Consider the following 22765-nt stretch of genomic DNA (forward strand, 5'->3'; position numbering starts at 1 on the left):
TTGATAAGCTCACTCTGTGGGAGTGTTCTTGATAAGCTCACTCTGTGGGAGTGTTCTTGATATAAGCTCACTCTGCAGGAGTGTTCTTGATAAGCTCACTCTGTGGGAGTGTTCTTGATAAGCTCATTCTGTGGGAGTGTTCTTGATAAGCTCACTCTGCGGGAGTGTTCTTGATAAGCTCACTCTGTGGGAGTGTTCTTGATAAGCTCACTCTGTGGGAGTGTTCTTGATAAGCTCACTCTGTGGGAGTGTTCTTGATAAGCTCACTCTGTGGGAGTGTTCTTGATAAGCTCACTCTGTGGGAGTGTTCTTGATAAGCTCACTCTGTGGGAGTGTTCTTGATAAGCTCACTCTGCGGGAGTGTTCTTGATAAGCTCACTCTGTGGGAGTGTTATTGATAGGCTCACTCTGTGGGAGTGTTCTTGATAAGCTCACTCTGCGGGAGTGTTCTTGATAAGCTCACTCTGTGGGAGTGTTCTTGATAAGCTCACTCTGTGGGAGTGTTCTTGATAAGCTCACTCTGTGGGAGTGTTCTTGATATAAGATCATTCTGTGGGAGTGTTCTTGATAAGCTCACTCTGTGGGAGTGGTCTTGATAAGCTCACTCCGTGGGAGTGTTCTTGATAAGCTCACTCTGTGGGAGTGTTCTTGATAAGCTCATTCTGTGGGAGTGTTCTTGATAAGCTCACTCTGTGGGAGTGTTCTTGTAACGATGTACGCTGAACGTCGGGAAGCAAGTTCAAGGACTGAATACATTTAATTAATAAATGAACAAAACAAGAAACACGAACAGCGCACTGACAGAACAGTAACAATGACGACTGGGGTAGAAAACAAAGGGAGAGACATATAAAGGGCATGTTATCAAGGAGGTGATGGAGTCCAGGTGAGTGTCATTATGCGCCTAACGCTGGTGACAGGTGTGTGCCCTAACGAGCAGCCTGGTCACCTAGAGGCCAGAGAGGAAGCACATGTGACAGTTCTCATTTGACATACATTCAACTCTAAACTGAAAGAGTTATTGAGTTATGTAGGACTGCATGAGGGGAATGGTTAATAATTACAGTTTTTCTCAATTGCTAAAACACAATTTCTGAAACCTTGCTCCATTTCCTGGAAACATCAAACACAAAACCTCATCTTCAAGCACTATTTACATAACCTCTGACTCCTCTTGCAAAATGAAACATTCGCCTCAAAACAGTTTTTACCTGTGTTCAAAATCCAACACTGCTCTCAAATCATAAACAAAGTGATCAAAATGATATACACTCTCAAGCAGTCAGTAAACAATACTCCGAAAAATAGAAAACACATTGTTCAAAACATACAATTCTCAGGGAGAAGTATATTTTTTATCTAAAAAAATATTCATATTTTTCCGTCATTGTCTTTTGATGAACGAAAACATGTTCTATCATAGTAGCTCAAAATTGATCAGAAATTACTACTCTGCTGTGCTCTTTGCAATTTTGTTTTTTGTTCTTCCTCCTCCTTGTCTCTGTGATACTGTAATACTTGTTCTTTGTTGATATGAACCTGCAACCAGTCAGTAATGTTAATTAATGGAAAGCACAATGTTCAGGGCCATACAATTTGTCCATTGTACAGTATACAGCCTACAATGCACTGTACTACAGTATACAATACTAAAAGGGACAAAAACAAAGGAGTAAACATGTGATCAATGTGCTTCTTCTTGTCTTTGGGCTGGGTCAGGCCAGAGCACTTTGTCGACATCACAAGACATATTGTCCCTCCTGAGGCAACGGGGGCAGAAGCCTCTTGTGTGCCGTATCCAGCCCTGACATGATTCCTCACCTATATCACCACAGGCTAAATCCATGGCTTGCAGCAGATTTACTCTGGTGTAGGGTTGTCTATCATACACTTTCCATCTCCAAGAGGAGAAAAGCTCCTCAATCGGATTCAGGAAAGGCAAGTATGGAGGGAGGTACAAGTTCATAAACTGCCCATTGATGTTAAACCATTCCCTTACCTGAGCAGCTCAGTGGAAACTGACATTGTCCCACACTATCACATAGGTGGGAATGGGATTCTCATGTAGCTCTTAACCCGGCTGCTCTTGAACCTGCTGCTCAAATAAAATATCTCTTATATTGGCAATAAATCTTAGAAGGTGCCGGGTGTTATATGGCCCGAGTGTAACATGGTGATGTAGAACACCATGGTTGCTGATAGCAGCATAGATTGTGACATTGCCACCTCGTTGACCAGGGACTTCAACAATGGCCCGCTGTCCAATCATGTTTCGGCATCTCCTTCTACTCTTTGTTAGATTGAAGCCTGCTTCATCGACAAAGATGAACTCATGGGGTCTGTCCAAGGATTCCAAGTCAAATATTGTCTGTGTAGAAATACAATATACTGTAGAGTACAATTAGGCTTCTGATTCACATACATCTATGTACTGTAGACAATCTGGATTACAGTAAATGTTTCTGAATGTACACTTACTTGCACATACTGAGCTCGCAGTTCTTTCACCCTTGGTGAGTTGTGCGCAAAAGGTACTCTGTATACTTGTTTCATTCGCATCCTGTTACGATGGAGGACACGGTCAATTGTGGAAATGCTCAAACTGTCGATTCCCTGGAAGTGTGTGTTGTCTTGTATCACTCGTTCCTGGATTTCTCTGAGTCGTATTGCATTATCTTGAAGGACCATGCCAACTATAACGACCTCTTGCTCCTGAGTGAGTATAGCTGTCCTTCCACCTGCATGTGGCAGCCTTGCAATTCTACAAAAAGTAGTTGGGCAGTTCCAAAACATATTCATGCAGTACAATACTTACAGTGATTAACTTTACAAATGTATATTGAAACAGCTTCATATAGAGTAATACAGTAAATTTGCAATTACAAAAATACAGTAGTATGCTGTACCTGTTCTCTTCTCTGAATGTCCTTACTATGGTGGACACAGAAAATCGGCTCAAATTGTGTTGCACTCTAAGTCCTGCTTCCCTCATTGTCAGTCCATGGACAAGAACATGGTCTATACCTGTTGCTCGAATTTCATCAGATATTTCCACTCTTTGTCTTCCTCTTCCTCTTTCTTGCCCTCCTCCTCCTCTTCCTCCTCGTCGCCCACCTCGCATACGCACTCGTCCTCGTCCTCGTCCTCTCACATTGTTTCTTCTATCCATTCTCAGACTTTCTCCTTCCCACCTTCAACAACCTGTTTGCTCTCTGAACTGGCTTATATTGGTTGTGTCGCATCATTTGAAACAGGTTAAATAAATGTTGAATGGTTGTGTTCAATCAATGACATGTCTTCTCTATTTGTATTTGATTGTTGCCACTTGTGTTTACCAGTATGGATGACATGTGCATTAGAGTGCAGAATGTGTTTTGAGAATGAGAATGTGTTTAGAGTTTTGCTGAAAAGTCTAAGTGAGTTCTGCAAATTGTGTTTTACCATGTGAAATGGTTTAAGGTATTGACAACAGACTGCATAATTAGCTAAATGAGTCCAGACAACTATGAACTTTGTTCAGCCAATGGGTTTTAGTGTTTTAGCAACTAGGAACTTTGTTCAGCCAATGGGATTTAGTGTTTTAGCAACTAGGAACTTTGTTCAGCCAATGGGATTTAGTGTTTTAGCAACTAGGAACTTTGTTCAGCCAATGGGATTTAGTGTTTTAGCAACTGAGAAAAACTGTAAATAGATACTTACTGTGTCCACGCTTGGGGTCAATTCCATTTCAATTCCAGTCAATTCAGAAAGTAAACCAAATTCCAATTTCATATTGTCCCCATTGAAAAGCATTGAAGAAAATTTGGAATTTGAATATCAGTTTGCTTCCTGAATTGACTGGAGTTTAAATGGAATTGACTTTGACTGTAGGTGCAGATTTGTTCTCATACACTGGTGGACATTTATACTCTGCAGGAGATTCCTCATTTGACATACATTCAACAAGAGTTCATTATAAATATACAGAATAAAACAGCAGTCCTATTTTCATTTTCACCTTGGGATCATTATAGCATATTGCTGCCCTCAGGATTCTGGGCTAACAAAGCACTGCAACATAAAGTTTTATATTCAAAGAAAATACAACAATAGGACACTTTTTGAGCAGCTTGCAGAGGAGTAGAAGGAAGACGGGAGAGAGAGAGAGAGAGAGAGAGAGAGAGAGAGAGAGAGAGAGAGACGGGCTGAACTTGTTGTTCAAGTTAAGGAGGAATTCTAAGTGTTTGACTGATATTATGATGGAGCTGGTAGAACATGTCTACTGTTTGGCTGTGAAGAGGCAGGGAGGACGCCAGGCCCAATGTGAGAGAACTGAACCCAACAGCACAGAATGACACACACACACACAGGCTGCTAGAGAGAAAATGATTCAAAATGATTATTAGTTTCATTAGTGTGTGACTGACAGATTATATAACAGCAGTATGAAACAACACCTGGGTTCAAAACCATCACACATATCTGTTATAATGGATTAACCCGAATGAGCCCTATTTCAGCGTACATTGTGGGCAGTTTAATAAGTTATATCTTATTCTCATCTTGAGTCTCTGGTCAAATTAGAGCGTGTGTGTGTGTGTGTGCTTGCATGTGCTTGTGTGTAGATAGGAGAGTGGATTGTTTGACAGAGTTAGAGGGCCATTGCATGCCGTCACCAGACTCTGTCCAGCAGCATACCATCACCAGACTCTGTCCAGCAGCATACCGTCACCAGACTCTGTCCAGCAGCATACTGTCACCAGACTCTGTCCAGCAGCATACCGTCACCAGACTCTGTCCAGCAGCATACCGTCACCAGACTCTGTCCAGCAGCATACTGTCACCAGACTCTGTCCAGCAGCATACCGTCACCAGACTCTATCCAGCAGCATACTGTCACCAGACTCTGTCCAGCAGCATACCGTCACCAGACTCTATCCAGCAGCACACCGTCACCAGACTCTGTCCAGCAGCATACTGTCACCAGACTCTGTCCAGCAGCATACCGTCACCAGACTCTGTCCAGCAGCATACTGTCACCAGAGTCTGTCCAGCAGCATACCGTCACCAGACTCTGTCCAGCAGCATACCGTCACCAGACTCTGTCCAGCAGCATACTGTCACCAGACTCTGTCCAGCAGCATACTGTCACAAGACTCTGTCCAGCAGCATACCGTCACCATACTCTGTCCAGCAGCATACCGTCACCAGACTCTGTCCAGCAGCATACTGTCACCAGACTCTGTCCAGCAGCATACTGTCACCAGACTCTGTCCAGCAGCATACTGTCACCAGACTCTGTCCTGCAACATACCGTCACCACACTCTGTCCAGCAGCATACCGTCACCAGACTCTGTCCAGCAGCATACTGTCACCAGACTCTGTCCAGCAGCATACTGTCACAAGACTCTGTCCAGCAGCATACCGTCACCATACTCTGTCCAGCAGCATACCGTCACCAGACTCTGTCCAGCAGCATACTGTCACCAGACTCTGTCCAGCAGCATACTGTCACCAGACTCTGTCCAGCAGCATACTGTCACCAGACTCTGTCCTGCAACATACCGTCACCACACTCTGTCCAGCAGCATACTGTCACCAGACTCTGTCCAGCAGCATACTGTCACCAGACTCTGTCCAGCAGCATACCGTCACCAGACTCTGTCCAGCAGCACACCGTCACCAGACTCTGTCCAGCAGCATACTGTCACCAGACTCTGTCCAGCAGCATACTGTCACCAGACTCTGTCCAGCAGCATACCATCACCAGACTCTGTCCAGCAGCATACTGTCACCAGACTCTGTCCAGCAGCATACTGTCACCAGACTCTGTCCAGCAGCATACCGTCACCAGACTCTGTCCAGCAGCGTGCCACTGGGTAGGAGAGAATACCCCAACACAGCACTTTTCATTTTCCATGAGTTGGACAGAGAAACCACGGAAGCTGACGAGGGCAAACACAAACGTGCAAGTGCACGCAGAGACACACACGTAGCAGCAGCACTTAGAAAGGGCGGGAATTCAGCTGACTCGCCTGCTTCTAAAGAGAGCCTCCAAGTCCTGTATTACAGTTGGGTTAAAATAGTATTTGAAATCTTTCAGCATTTGCTTTAGTCTGCCTGGAGTGCCAGATGAGCGAGGTTTGCAGTTTTGCGAAAACTCTATTGGTTTCATAGCATCATGCAAGCTCAATCAATCCCTTTTCAAGTATTTGGTTTCATAGCACTATGCAAGCTCAATCAATCCCTTTTCAAGTATTTGGTTTCATAGCACTATGCAAGCTCAATCAATCCCATTTCAATGTCAGCTATGCATCCAGTGTGTCAGTGCTGGTAAGGTGAGAGAGACGGACGAAACATGAACCAGTGCAGTATGCAGAACAGTCAGAATGAGTCATTAAAAAAAGAATTACGTCAGAATGAGTCTGAATAAATACCAGTGTTTAAAATGCACAGGTAGGCGTATCACAGGAGAGACCAGAGTAGAAAGCAGAACAGAGAACAGAACATAGACCAGAGCAGAACAGAACAGAGAGCAGAACAGAGAGCACAACAGAGCAGAACAGAGAGCACAACAGAGCAGAACAGAGCAGAACAGGAGAACAGAACAAAACAGAGAGCAGAACAGAACAGAGAGCAGAATAGAGCAGAACAGAACAGAGCAGAACAGAGGAGAACAGAACAGAGGAGAACAGAACAGAACAGAGGAGAACAGAGCAGAACAGAACAGAGAGCAGAACAGAACAGAGAGCAGAACAGAACAGCGAGCAGAACAGACCAGAGAGCAGAACAGAGCAGAACAGAACAGAGCAGAACAGAACAGAGCAGAACAGAACAGAGCAGAACAGAACAGAGCAGAACAGTACAGAGCAAACAGAACAGAGGATAACAGAACAGAGGAGAAGAGAGCAGAACAGAACAGTGAGGAGAACAGAGCAGAACAGAACAGAGGAGAACAGAACAGAGAGCAGAACAGAACAGAGCAGAGCAGAACAGAGGAGAACAGAACAGAGGAGAACAGAACAGAACAGAGGAGAACAGAACAGAGGAGAACAGAACAGAACAGAGTTGAACAGAACAGAGGAGAACAGAACAGAGGAGAACAGAACAGAGAGCAGAACAGAACAGAGGAGAACAGAGCAGAACAGAAAAGAGAGCAGAACAGAACAGAGAGCAGAACAGATGAGAACAGAACAGAGAGCAGAATAGAGCAGAGCAGAACAGAGCAGAACAAAGGAGAACAGAACAGAGGAGAACAGAGGAGAACAGAACAGAGCAGAGCAGAACAGAACAGAGGAGAACAGAACAGAGCAGAACAGAACAGAACAGAGCAGAAAATAACAGAGGAGAACAGAACAGAACAGAGGAGAACAGAACAGAGGAGAACAGGACAGAGGAGAACAGAACAGAACAGAACAGAGAAGAACAGAACAGAGGAGAACAGAACAGAAGAGAGAGCAGAACAGAACAGAGAGCAGAACAGAACAGAGCAGAACAGAACAGAGGAGAACAGAACAGAGAACAGAACAGAGGAGAACAGAGAGCAGAACAGAGCAGAACATAACAGAGGAGAACAGAGGAGAGCAGAACAGAACAGAGGAGAACAGAGCAGAAAAGAGAGCAGAACAGAACAGAGAGCAGAACAGATGAGAACAGAACAGAGAGCAGAACAGAACAGAGAGCAGAATAGAGCAGAACAGAACAGAGCAGAACAGAGGAGAACAGAACAGAACAGGGGAGAACAGAGGAGAACAGAACAGAGCAGAACAGGAGAATAGAACAGAGGAGAACAGAACAAAACAGAGAGCAGAACAGAACAGAGAGCAGAATAGAGCAGAACAGAACAGAGGAGAACAGAACAGAGGAGAACAGAGCAGAACAGAACAGAGAGCAGAACAGAACAGAGAGCAGAACAGAACAGAGAGCAGAACAGAGCAGAACAGAGCAGAACAGAGAGCAGAACAGAACAGAGAGCAGAATAGAGCAGAACAGAACAGGACAGAGGAGAACAGAGGAGAACAGAACAGAGCAGAACAGGAGAACAGAACAAAACAGAGAGCAGAACAGAACAGAGAGCAGAATAGAGCAGAACAGAACAGAGCAGAACAGAGGAGAACAGAACAGAGGAGAACAGAACAGAACAGAGGAGAACAGAGCAGAACAGAACAGAGAGCAGAACAGAACAGAGAGCAGAACAGAACAGCGAGCAGAACAGAACAGAGAGCAGAACAGAGCAGAACAGAGCAGAACAGAGAGCAGAACAGAACAGAGCAGAACAGAACAGAGCAGAACAGAACAGAGCAGAACAGTACAGAGCAAACAGAACAGAGGATAACAGAACAGAGGAGAAGAGAGCAGAACAGAACAGTGAGGAGAACAGAGCCGAACAGAACAGAGGAGAACAGAACAGAGAGCAGAACAGAACAGAGCAGAACAGAACAGAGGAGAACAGAACAGAGGAGAACAGAACAGAACAGAGGAGAACAGAACAGAGGAGAACAGAACAGAGAGAAGAACAGAACAGAGGAGAACAGAGCAGAACAGAAAAGAGAGCAGAACAGAACAGAGAGCAGAACAGATGAGAACAGAACAGAGAGCAGAACAGAACAGAGAGCAGAATAGAGCAGAACAGAACAGTGAGGAGAACAGAGCAGAACAGAACAGAGGAGAACAGAACAGAGAGCAGAACAGAACAGAGCAGAGCAGAACAGAGGAGAACAGAACAGAGGAGAACAGAACAGAACAGAGGAGAACAGAACAGAGGAGAACAGAACAGAACAGAGGAGAACAGAACAGAGGAGAACAGAACAGAGGAGAACAGAACAGAGAGCAGAACAGAACAGAGGAGAACAGAGCAGAACAGAAAAGAGAGCAGAACAGAACAGAGAGCAGAACAGATGAGAACAGAACAGAGAGCAGAACAGAACAGAGAGCAGAATAGAGCAGAGCAGAACAGAGCAGAACAAAGGAGAACAGAACAGAGGAGAACAGAGGAGAACAGAACAGAGCAGAGCAGAACAGAACAGAGGAGAACAGAACAGAGCAGAACAGAACAGAACAGAGCAGAAAAATAACAGAGGAGAACAGAACAGAACAGAGGAGAACAGAACAGAGGAGAACAGGACAGAGGAGAACAGAACAGAACAGAACAGAGAAGAACAGAACAGAGGAGAACAGAACAGAAGAGAGAGCAGAACAGAACAGAGAGCAGAACAGAACAGAGCAGAACAGAACAGAGGAGAACAGAACAGAGAACAGAACAGAGGAGAACAGAGAGCAGAACAGAGCAGAACATAACAGAGGAGAACAGAGGAGAGCAGAACAGAACAGAGGAGAACAGAGCAGAAAAGAGAGCAGAACAGAACAGAGAGCAGAACAGATGAGAACAGAACAGAGAGCAGAACAGAACAGAGAGCAGAATAGAGCAGAACAGAACAGAGCAGAACAGAGGAGAACAGAACAGAACAGGGGAGAACAGAGGAGAACAGAACAGAGCAGAACAGGAGAATAGAACAGAGGAGAACAGAACAAAACAGAGAGCAGAACAGAACAGAGAGCAGAATAGAGCAGAACAGAACAGAACAGAGGAGAACAGAACAGAGGAGAACAGAGCAGAACAGAACAGAGAGCAGAACAGAACAGAGAGCAGAACAGAACAGAGAGCAGAACAGAGCAGAACAGAGCAGAACAGAGAGCAGAACAGAACAGAGAGCAGAATAGAGCAGAACAGAACAGGACAGAGGAGAACAGAGAGCAGAACAGAGCAGAACAGAGCAGAACAGAGAGCAGAACAGAACAGAGCAGAACAGAACAGAGCAGAACAGAACAGAGCAGAACAGTACAGAGCAAACAGAACAGAGGATAACAGAACAGAGGAGAAGAGAGCAGAACAGAACAGTGAGGAGAACAGAGCAGAACAGAACAGAGGAGAACAGAACAGAGAGCAGAACAGAACAGAGCAGAGCAGAACAGAGGAGAACAGAACAGAGGAGAACAGAACAGAACAGAGGAGAACAGAACAGAGGAGAACAGAACAGAACAGAGTTGAACAGAACAGAGGAGAACAGAACAGAGGAGAACAGAACAGAGAGCAGAACAGAACAGAGGAGAACAGAGCAGAACAGAAAAGAGAGCAGAACAGAACAGAGAGCAGAACAGATGAGAACAGAACAGAGAGCAGAATAGAGCAGAGCAGAACAGAGCAGAACAAAGGAGAACAGAACAGAGGAGAACAGAGGAGAACAGAACAGAGCAGAGCAGAACAGAACAGAGGAGAACAGAACAGAGCAGAACAGAACAGAACAGAGCAGAAAATAACAGAGGAGAACAGAACAGAACAGAGGAGAACAGAACAGAGGAGAACAGGACAGAGGAGAACAGAACAGAACAGAACAGAGAAGAACAGAACAGAGGAGAACAGAACAGAAGAGAGAGCAGAAACAGAACAGAGAGCAGAACAGAACAGAGCAGAACAGAACAGAGGAGAACAGAACAGAGAACAGAACAGAGGAGAACAGAGAGCAGAACAGAGCAGAACATAACAGAGGAGAACAGAGGAGAGCAGAACAGAACAGAGGAGAACAGAGCAGAAAAGAGAGCAGAACAGAACAGAGAGCAGAACAGATGAGAACAGAACAGAGAGCAGAACAGAACAGAGAGCAGAATAGAGCAGAACAGAACAGAGCAGAACAGAGGAGAACAGAACAGAACAGGGGAGAACAGAGGAGAACAGAACAGAGCAGAACAGGAGAATAGAACAGAGGAGAACAGAACAAAACAGAGAGCAGAACAGAACAGAGAGCAGAATAGAGCAGAACAGAACAGAGGAGAACAGAACAGAGGAGAACAGAGCAGAACAGAACAGAGAGCAGAACAGAACAGAGAGCAGAACAGAACAGAGAGCAGAACAGAGCAGAACAGAGCAGAACAGAGAGCAGAACAGAACAGAGAGCAGAATAGAGCAGAACAGAACAGGGACAGAGGAGAACAGAGGAGAACAGAACAGAGCAGAACAGGAGAACAGAACAAAACAAGAGAGCAGAACAGAACAGAGAGCAGAATAGAGGCAGAACAGAACAGAGCAGAACAGAGGAGAACAGGACAGAGGAGAACAGAACAGAACAGAGGAGAACAGAGCAGAACAGAACAGAGAGCAGAACAGAACAGAGAGCAGAACAGAACAGCGAGCAGAACAGAACAGAGAGCAGAACAGAGCAGAACAGAGCAGAACAGAGAGCAGAACAGAACAGAGCAGAACAGAACAGAGCAGAACAGTACAGAGCAAAACAGAAACAGAGGATAACAGAACAGAGGAGAAGAGAGCAGAACAGAACAGTGAGGAGAACAGAGCCGAACAGAACAGAGGAGAACAGAACAGAGAGCAGAACAGAACAGAGCAGAACAGAACAGAGGAGAACAGAACAGAGGAGAACAGAACAGAACAGAGGAGAACAGAACAGAGGAGAACAGAACAGAGAGAAGAACAGAACAGAGGAGAACAGAGCAGAACAGAAAAGAGAGCAGAACAGACAAGAGCAGAACAGATGAGAACAGAACAGAGGCAAACAGAACAGAGAGCAGAATAGAGCAGAACAGAACAGTGAGGAGAACAGAGCAGAACAGAACAGAGGGAACAGAGCAGAGAGCAGAACAGAACAGAGCAGAGCAGAACAGAGGGAGAACAGAACAGAGGAGAACAGAACAGAACAGAGGAGAACAGAACAGAGGAGAACAGAACAGAACAGGAGGAGAACAGAACAGAGGAGAACAGAACAGAGGAGAACAGAACAGAGAGCAGAAAGAACAGAGGAGAACAGAGCAGAACAGAAAAGAGAGCAGAACCAGAACAGAGAGCAGAACAGATGAGAACAGAACAGAGAGCAGAACAGAACAGAGAGCAGAATAGAGCAGAGCAGAACAGAGCAGAACAAAGGAGAACAGAACAGAGGAGAACAGAGGAGAACAGAACAGAGCAGAGCAGAACAGAACAGAGGAGAACAGAACAGAGCAGAACAGAACAGAACAGAGCAGAAAATAACAGAGGAGAACAGAACAGAACAGAGGAGAACAGAACAGAGGAGAACAGGACAGAGGAGAACAGAACAGAACAGAACAGAGAAGAACAGAACAGAGGAGAACAGAACAGAAGAGAGAGCAGAACAGAACAGAGAGCAGAACAGAACAGAGCAGAACAGAACAGAGGAGAACAGAACAGAGAACAGAACAGAGGAGAACAGAGAGCAGAACAGAGCAGAACATAACAGAGGAGAACAGAGGAGAGCAGAACAGAACAGAGGAGAACAGAGCAGAAAAGAGAGCAGAACAGAACAGAGAGCAGAACAGATGAGAACAGAACAGAGAGCAGAACAGAACAGAGAGCAGAATAGAGCAGAACAGAACAGAGCAGAACAGAGGGAGAACAGAACAGAACAGGGAGGAGAACAGAGGAGAACAGAACAGAGCAGAACAGGAGGAATAGAACAGGGAGAACAGAAACAAAACAGAGAGCAGAACAGAACAGAGAGCAGAATAGAGCAGAACAGAACAGAACAGAGGAGAACAGAACAGAGGAGAACAGAGCAGAACAGAACAGAGGAGCAGAACAGAACAGAGAGCAGAACAGAACAGAGAGCAGAAACAGAGCAGAACAGAGCAGAACAGAGAGCAGAACAGACAGAGAGGCAGAATAGAGCAGAACAGAACAGGACAGAGGAGAACAGAGGAGAACAGAACAGAGCAGAACAGGAGAACAGAACAAAACAGAGAGCGCAGAACAGAACAGAGAGCAGAATAGAGCAGAACAGAACAGAGCAGAACAGAGGAGAACAGAACAGAGGAGAACAGAAGCAGAACAGAGGAGAACAGAGCCGAACCAGAACAGAGAGCAGAACAGAACAGAGAGCAGAACAGAACAGAACAGAGAGCCGAACAGAGCAGAACAGAGCAGAACAGAGAGCAGAACAGAACAGAGCAGAACAGAACAGAGCAGAACAGAACAGAGCAGAACCGTACAGAGCAAACAGAACAGAGGATAACAGAACAGAGGAGAAGAGAGCAGAACAGAACAGTGAGGAGAACAGAGCCGAACAGAACAGAGGAGAACAGAACAGAGAGCAGAACAGAACAGAGCAGAACAGAACAGAGGAGAACAGAACAGAGGAGAACAGAACAGAACAGAGGAGAACAGAACAGAGGGAGAACAGAAACAGAGAGCAGAACAGAACAGAGGAGAACAAGAGCAGAACAGAAAAGAGAGCAGAACAGAACAGAGAGCAGAACAGATGAGAACAGAACAGAGAGCAGAACAGAACAGAGAGCAGAATAGAGCAGAACAGAACAGAGCAGAACAAAGGAGAACAGAACAGAGGAGAACAGAGGAGAACAGAACAGAGAGCAGAGCAGAACAGAACAGAGGAGAACAGAACAGAGCAGAACAGAACAGAGCAGAAAATAACAGAGGAGAACAGAACAGAACAGAGGAGAACAGAACAGAGGAGAACAGAACAGAGAGCAGAACAGAACAGAGCAGAGCAGAACAGAGGAGAACAGAACAGAGGAGAACAGAACAGAACAGAGGAGAACAGAACAGAGGAGAACAGAACAGAACAGAGGAGAACAGAACAGAGGAGAACAGAACAGAGGAGAACAGAACAGAGAGCAGAACAGAACAGAGGAGAACAGAGCAGAACAGAAAAGAGAGCAGAACAGAACAGAGAGCAGAACAGATGAGAACAGAACAGAGAGCAGAACAGAACAGAGAGCAGAATAGAGCAGAGCAGAACAGAGCAGAACAAAGGAGAACAGAACAGAGGAGAACAGAGGAGAACAGAACAGAGCAGAGCAGAACAGAACAGAGGAGAACAGAACAGAGCAGAACAGAACAGAACAGAGCAGAAAATAACAGAGGAGAACAGAACAGAACAGAGGAGAACAGAACAGAGGAGAACAGGACAGAGGAGAACAGAACAGAACAGAACAGAGAAGAACAGAACAGAGGGAGAACAGAACAGAAGAGAGAGCAGAACAGAACAGAGAGCAGAACAGAACAGAGCAGAACAGAACAGAGGAGAACAGAACAGAGAACAGAACAGAGGAGAACAGAGAGCAGAACAGAGCAGAACATAACAGAGGAGAACAGAGGAGAGCAGAACAGAACAGAGGAGAACAGAGCAGAAAAGAGAGCAGAACAGATCAGAGAGCAGAACAGATGAGAACAGAACAGAGAGCAGAACAGAACAGAGAGCAGAATAGAGCAGAACAGAACAGAGCAGAACAGAGGAGAACAGAACAGAACAGGGGAGAACAGAGGAGAACAGAACAGAGCAGAACAGGAGAATAGAACAGAGGAGAACAGAACAAAACAGAGAGCAGAACAGAACAGAGAGCAGAATAGAGCAGAACAGAACAGAGGAGAACAGAACAGAGGAGAACAGAGCAGAACAGAACAGAGAGCAGAACAGAACAGAGAGCAGAACAGAACAGAGAGCAGAACAGAGCAGAACAGAGCAGAACAGAGAGCAGAACAGAACAGAGAGCAGAATAGAGCAGAACAGAACAGGACAGAGGAGAACAGAGGAGAACAGAACAGAGCAGAACAGGAGAACAGAACAAAACAGAGAGCAGAACAGAACAGAGAGCAGAATAGAGCAGAACAGAACAGAGCAGAACAGAGGAGAACAGAACAGAGGAGAACAGAACAGAACAGAGGAGAACAGAGCAGAACAGAACAGAGAGCAGAACAGAACAGAGAGCAGAACAGAACAGCGAGCAGAAACAGAACACAGAGCAGAACAGAGCAGAACAGAGCAGAACAGAGAGCAGAACAGAACAGAGCAGAACAGAACAGAGCAGAACAGAACAGAGCCAGAACAGTACAGAGCAAACAGAACAGAGGATAACAGAACAGAGGAGAAGAGAGCAGAACAGAACAGTGAGGAGAACAGAGCCGAACAGAACAGAGGAGAACAGAACAGAGAGCAGAACAGAACAGAGCAGAACAGAACAGAGGAGAACAGAACAGAGGAGAACAGAACAGAACAGAGGAGAACAGAACAGAGGAGAACAGAACAGAGAGAAGAACAGAACAGAGGAGAACAGAGCAGAACAGAAAAGAGAGCAGAACAGAACAGAGAGCAGAACAGATGAGAACAGAACAGAGAGCAGAACAGAACAGAGAGCAGAATAGAGCAGAACAGAACAGTGAGGAGAACAGAGCAGAACAGAACAGAGGAGAACAGAACAGAGAGCAGAACAGAACAGAGCAGAGCAGAACAGAGGAGAACAGAACAGAGGAGAACAGAACAGAACAGAGGAGAACAGAACAGAGGAGAACAGAACAGAACAGAGGAGAGAACAGAACAGAGGAGAACAGAACAGAGGAGAACAGAACAGAGAGCAGAACAGAACAGAGGAGAACAGAGCAGAACAGAAAAGAGAGCAGAACAGAACAGAGAGCAGAACAGATGAGAACAGAACAGAGAGCAGAACAGAACAGAGAGCAGAATAGAGCAGAGCAGAACAGAGCAGAACAAAGGAGAACAGAACAGAGGAGAACAGAGGAGAACAGAACAGAGCAGAGCAGAACAGAACAGAGGAGAACAGAACAGAGCAGAACAGAACAGAACAGAGCAGAAAATAACAGAGGAGAACAGAACAGAACAGAGGAGAACAGAACAGAGGAGAACAGGACAGAGGAGAACAGAACAGAACAGAACAGAGAAGAACAGAACAGAGGAGAACAGAACAGAAGAGAGAGCAGAACAGAACAGAGAGCAGAACAGAACAGAGCAGAACAGAACAGAGGAGAACAGAACAGAGAACAGAACAGAGGAGAACAGAGAGCAGAACAGAGCAGAACATAACAGAGGAGAACAGAGGAGAGCAGAACAGAACAGAGGAGAACAGAGCAGAAAAGAGAGCAGAACAGAACAGAGAGCAGAACAGATGAGAACAGAACAGAGAGCAGAACAGAACAGAGAGCAGAATAGAGCAGAACAGAACAGAGCAGAACAGAGGAGAACAGAACAGAACAGGGGAGAACAGAGGAGAACAGAACAGAGCAGAACAGGAGAATAGAACAGAGGAGAACAGAACAAAACAGAGAGCAGAACAGAACAGAGAGCAGAATAGAGCAGAACAGAACAGAACAGAGGAGAACAGAACAGAGGAGAACAGAGCAGAACAGAACAGAGAGCAGAACAGAACAGAGAGCAGAACAGAACAGAGAGCAGAACAGAGCAGAACAGAGCAGAACAGAGAGCAGAACAGAACAGAGAGCAGAATAGAGCAGAACAGAACAGGACAGAGGAGAACAGAGGAGAACAGAACAGAGCAGAACAGGAGAACAGAACAAAACAGAGAGCAGAACAGAACAGAGAGCAGAATAGAGCAGAACAGAACAGAGCAGAACAGAGGAGAACAGAACAGAGGAGAACAGAACAGAACAGAGGAGAACAGAGCAGAACAGAACAGAGAGCAGAACAGAACAGAGAGCAGAACAGAACAGAACAGAGAGCAGAACAGAGCAGAACAGAGCAGAACAGAGAGCAGAACAGAACAGAGCAGAACAGAACAGAGCAGAACAGAACAGAGCAGAACAGTACAGAGCAAACAGAACAGAGGATAACAGAACAGAGGAGAAGAGAGCAGAACAGAACAGTGAGGAGAACAGAGCCGAACAGAACAGAGGAGAACAGAACAGAGAGCAGAACAGAACAGAGCAGAACAGAACAGAGGAGAACAGAACAGAGGAGAACAGAACAGAACAGAGGAGAACAGAACAGAGGAGAACAGAACAGAGAGCAGAACAGAACAGAGGAGAACAGAGCAGAACAGAAAAGAGAGCAGAACAGAACAGAGAGCAGAACAGATGAGAACAGAACAGAGAGCAGAACAGAACAGAGAGCAGAATAGAGCAGAACAGAACAGAGCAGAACAAAGGAGAACAGAACAGAGGAGAACAGAGGAGAACAGAACAGAGCAGAGCAGAACAGAACAGAGGAGAACAGAACAGAGCAGAACAGAACAGAACAGAGCAGAAAATAACAGAGGAGAACAGAACAGAACAGAGGAGAACAGAACAGAGGAGAACAGAACAGAGGAGAACAGAACAGAGGAGAACAGAACAGAGAGCAGAACAGAACAGAGGAGAACAGAGCAGAACAGAAAAGAGAGCAGAACAGAACAGAGAGCAGAACAGATGAGAACAGAACAGAGAGCAGAACAGAACAGAGAGCAGAATAGAGCAAAGCAGAACAGAGCAGAACAAAGGAGAACAGAACAGAGGAGAACAGAGGAGAACAGAACAGAGCAGAGCAGAACAGAACAGAGGAGAACAGAACAGAGCAGAACAGAACAGAACAGAGCAGAAAATAACAGAGGAGAACAGAACAGAACAGAGGAGAACAGAACAGAGGAGAACAGAACAGAGGAGAACAGAACAGAGGAGAACAGAACAGAGAGCAGAACAGAACAGAGGAGAACAGAGCAGAACAGAAAAGAGAGCAGAACAGAACAGAGAGCAGAACAGATGAGAACAGAACAGAGAGCAGAACAGAACAGAGAGCAGAATAGAGCAAAGCAGAACAGAGCAGAACAAAGGAGAACAGAACAGAGGAGAACAGAGGAGAACAGAACAGAGCAGAGCAGAACAGAACAGAGGAGAACAGAACAGAGCAGAACAGAACAGAACAGAGCAGAAAATAACAGAGGAGAACAGAACAGAACAGAGGAGAACAGAACAGAGGAGAACAGGACAGAGGAGAACAGAACAGAACAGAACAGAGAAGAACAGAACAGAGGAGAACAGAACAGAAGAGAGAGCAGAACAGAACAGAGAGCAGAACAGAACAGAGCAGAACAGAACAGAGGAGAACAGAACAGAGAACAGAACAGAGGAGAACAGAGAGCAGAACAGAGCAGAACATAACAGAGGAGAACAGAGGAGAGCAGAACAGAACAGAGGAGAACAGAGCAGAAAAGAGAGCAGAACAGAACAGAGAGCAGAACAGATGAGAACAGAACAGAGAGCAGAACAGAACAGAGAGCAGAATAGAGCAGAACAGAACAGAGCAGAACAGAGGAGAACAGAACAGAACAGGGGAGAACAGAGGAGAACAGAACAGAGCAGAACAGGAGAATAGAACAGAGGAGAACAGAACAAAACAGAGAGCAGAACAGAACAGAGAGCAGAATAGAGCAGAACAGAACAGAGGAGAACAGAACAGAGGAGAACAGAGCAGAACAGAACAGAGAGCAGAACAGAACAGAGAGCAGAACAGAACAGAGAGCAGAACAGAGCAGAACAGAGCAGAACAGAGAGCAGAACAGAACAGAGAGCAGAATAGAGCAGAACAGAACAGGACAGAGGAGAACAGAGGAGAACAGAACAGAGCAGAACAGGAGAACAGAACAAAACAGAGAGCAGAACAGAACAGAGAGCAGAATAGAGCAGAACAGAACAGAGCAGAACAGAGGAGAACAGAACAGAGGAGAACAGAACAGAACAGAGGAGAACAGAGCAGAACAGAACAGAGAGCAGAACAGAACAGAGAGCAGAACAGAACAGCGAGCAGAACAGAACAGAGAGCAGAACAGAGCAGAACAGAGCAGAACAGAGAACAGAACAGAACAGAGCAGAACAGAACAGAGCAGAACAGAACAGAGCAGAACAGTACAGAGCAAACAGAACAGAGGATAACAGAACAGAGGAGAAGAGAGCAGAACAGAACAGTGAGGAGAACAGAGCCGAACAGAACAGAGGAGAACAGAACAGAGAGCAGAACAGAACAGAGCAGAACAGAACAGAGGAGAACAGAACAGAGGAGAACAGAACAGAACAGAGGAGAACAGAACAGAGGAGAACAGAACAGAGAGAAGAACAGAACAGAGGAGAACAGAGCAGAACAGAAAAGAGAGCAGAACAGAACAGAGAGCAGAACAGATGAGAACAGAACAGAGAGCAGAACAGAACAGAGAGCAGAATAGAGCAGAACAGAACAGTGAGGAGAACAGAGCAGAACAGAACAGAGGAGAACAGAGCAGAGAGCAGAACAGAACAGAGCAGAGCAGAACAGAGGAGAACAGAACAGAGGAGAACAGAACAGAACAGAGGAGAACAGAACAGAGGAGAACAGAACAGAACAGAGGAGAACAGAACAGAGGAGAACAGAACAGAGGAGAACAGAACAGAGAGCAGAACAGAACAGAGGAGAACAGAGCAGAACAGAAAAGAGAGCAGAACAGAACAGAGAGCAGAACAGATGAGAACAGAACAGAGAGCAGAACAGAACAGAGAGCAGAATAGAGCAGAGCAGAACAGAGCAGAACAAAGGAGAACAGAACAGAGGAGAACAGAGGAGAACAGAACAGAGCAGAGCAGAACAGAACAGAGGAGAACAGAACAGAGCAGAACAGAACAGAACAGAGCAGAAAATAACAGAGGAGAACAGAACAGAACAGAGGAGAACAGAACAGAGGAGAACAGGACAGAGGAGAACAGAACAGAACAGAACAGAGAAGAACAGAACAGAGGAGAACAGAACAGAAGAGAGAGCAGAACAGAACAGAGAGCAGAACAGAACAGAGCAGAACAGAACAGAGGAGAACAGAACAGAGAACAGAACAGAGGAGAACAGAGAGCAGAACAGAGCAGAACATAACAGAGGAGAACAGAGGAGAGCAGAACAGAACAGAGGAGAACAGAGCAGAAAAGAGAGCAGAACAGAACAGAGAGCAGAACAGATGAGAACAGAACAGAGAGCAGAACAGAACAGAGAGCAGAATAGAGCAGAACAGAACAGAGCAGAACAGAGGAGAACAGAACAGAACAGGGGAGAACAGAGGAGAACAGAACAGAGCAGAACAGGAGAATAGAACAGAGGAGAACAGAAAAAAAACAGAGAGCAGAACAGAACAGAGAGCAGAATAGAGCAGAACAGAACAGAACAGAGGAGAACAGAACAGAGGAGAACAGAGCAGAACAGAACAGAGAGCAGAACAGAACAGAGAGCAGAACAGAACAGAGAGCAGAACAGAGCAGAACAGAGCAGAACAGAGAGCAGAACAGAACAGAGAGCAGAATAGAGCAGAACAGAACAGGACAGAGGAGAACAGAGAGCAGAACAGAGCAGAACAGAGCAGAACAGAGAGCAGAACAGAACAGAGCAGAACAGAACAGAGCAGAACAGAACAGAGCAGAACAGTACAGAGCAAACAGAACAGAGGATAACAGAACAGAGGAGAAGAGAGCAGAACAGAACAGTGAGGAGAACAGAGCAGAACAGAACAGAGGAGAACAGAACAGAGAGCAGAACAGAACAGAGCAGAGCAGAACAGAGGAGAACAGAACAAGGAGAACAGAACAGAACAGAGGAGAACAGAACAGAGGAGAACAGAACAGAACAGAGTTGAACAGAACAGAGGAGAACAGAACAGAGGAGAACAGAACAGAGAGCAGAACAGAACAGAGGAGAACAGAGCAGAACAGAAAAGAGAGCAGAACAGAACAGAGAGCAGAACAGATGAGAACAGAACAGAGAGCAGAATAGAGCAGAGCAGAACAGAGCAGAACAAAGGAGAACAGAACAGAGGAGAACAGAGGAGAACAGAACAGAGCAGAGCAGAACAGAACAGAGGAGAACAGAACAGAGCAGAACAGAACAGAACAGAGCAGAAAATAACAGAGGAGAACAGAACAGAACAGAGGAGAACAGAACAGAGGAGAACAGGACAGAGGAGAACAGAACAGAACAGAACAGAGAAGAACAGAACAGAGGAGAACAGAGGAGAACAGAACAGAAGAGAGAGCAGAACAGAACAGAGAGCAGAACAGAACAGAGCAGAACAGAACAGAGGAGAACAGAACAGAGAACAGAACAGAGGAGAACAGAGAGCAGAACAGAGCAGAACATAACAGAGGAGAACAGAGGAGAGCAGAACAGAACAGAGGAGAACAGAGCAGAAAAGAGAGCAGAACAGAACAGAGAGCAGAACAGATGAGAACAGAACAGAGAGCAGAACAGAACAGAGAGCAGAATAGAGCAGAACAGAACAGAGCAGAACAGAGGAGAACAGAACAGAACAGGGGAGAACAGAGGAGAACAGAACAGAGCAGAACAGGAGAATAGAACAGAGGAGAACAGAACAAAACAGAGAGCAGAACAGAAGAGAGAGCAGAATACAGCAGAACAGAACAGAGGAGAACAGAACAGAGGAGAACAGAGCAGAACAGAACAGAGAGCAGAACAGAACAGAGAGCAGAACAGAACAGAGAGCAGAACAGAGCAGAACAGAGCAGAACAGAGAGCAGAACAGAACAGAGAGCAGAATAGAGCAGAACAGAACAGGACAGAGGAGAACAGAGGAGAACAAAACAGAGAGCAGAACAGAACAGAGAGCAGAATAGAGCAGAACAGAACAGAGCAGAACAGAGGAGAACAGAACAGAGGAGAACAGAGCAGAACAGAACAGAGAGCAGAACAGAACAGAGAGCAGAACAGAACAGCGAGCAGAACAGAACAGAGAGCAGAACAGAGCAGAACAGAGCAGAACAGAGAGCAGAACAGAACAGAGTAGAACAGAACAGAGCAGAACAGTACAGAGCAAACAGAACAGAGGATAACAGAACAGAGGAGAAGAGAGCAGAACAGAACAGTGAGGAGAACAGAGCCGAACAGAACAGAGGAGAACAGAACAGAGAGCAGAACAGAACAGAGCAGAACAGAACAGAGGAGAACAGAACAGAGGAGAACAGAACAGAACAGAGGAGAACAGAACAGAGGAGAACAGAACAGAGAGAAGAACAGAACAGAGGAGAACAGAGCAGAACAGAAAAGAGAGCAGAACAGAACAGAGAGCAGAACAGATGAGAACAGAACAGAGAGCAGAACAGAACAGAGAGCAGAATAGAGCAGAACAGAACAGTGAGGAGAACAGAGCAGAACAGAACAGAGGAGAACAGAGCAGAGAGCAGAACAGAACAGAGCAGAGCAGAACAGAGGAGAACAGAACAGAGGAGAACAGAACAGAACAGAGGAGAACAGAACAGAGGAGAACAGAACAGAACAGAGGAGAACAGAACAGAGGAGAACAGAACAGAGGAGAACAGAACAGAGGAGAACAGAACAGAGAGCAGAACAGAACAGAGGAGAACAGAGCAGAACAGAAAAGAGAGCAGAACAGAACAGAGAGCAGAACAGATGAGAACAGAACAGAGAGCAGAACAGAACAGAGAGCAGAATAGAGCAGAGCAGAACAGAGCAGAACAAAGGAGAACAGAACAGAGGAGAACAGAGGAGAACAGAACAGAGCAGAGCAGAACAGAACAGAGGAGAACAGAACAGAGCAGAACAGAACAGAACAGAGCAGAAAATAACAGAGGAGAACAGAACAGAACAGAGGAGAACAGAACAGAGGAGAACAGGACAGAGGAGAACAGAACAGAACAGAACAGAGAAGAACAGAACAGAGGAGAACAGAACAGAAGAGAGAGCAGAACAGAACAGAGAGCAGAACAGAACAGAGCAGAACAGAACAGAGGAGAACAGAACAGAGAACAGAACAGAGGAGAACAGAGAGCAGAACAGAGCAGAACATAACAGAGGAGAACAGAGGAGAGCAGAACAGAACAGAGGAGAACAGAGCAGAAAAGAGAGCAGAACAGAACAGAGAGCAGAACAGATGAGAACAGAACAGAGAGCAGAACAGAACAGAGAGCAGAATAGAGCAGAACAGAACAGAGCAGAACAGAGGAGAACAGAACAGAACAGGGGAGAACAGAGGAGAACA

This window comes from Oncorhynchus kisutch, linkage group LG12 (genome assembly GCF_002021735.2).
Source record: "Oncorhynchus kisutch isolate 150728-3 linkage group LG12, Okis_V2, whole genome shotgun sequence".
NCBI lineage: Eukaryota > Metazoa > Chordata > Actinopteri > Salmoniformes > Salmonidae > Oncorhynchus > Oncorhynchus kisutch.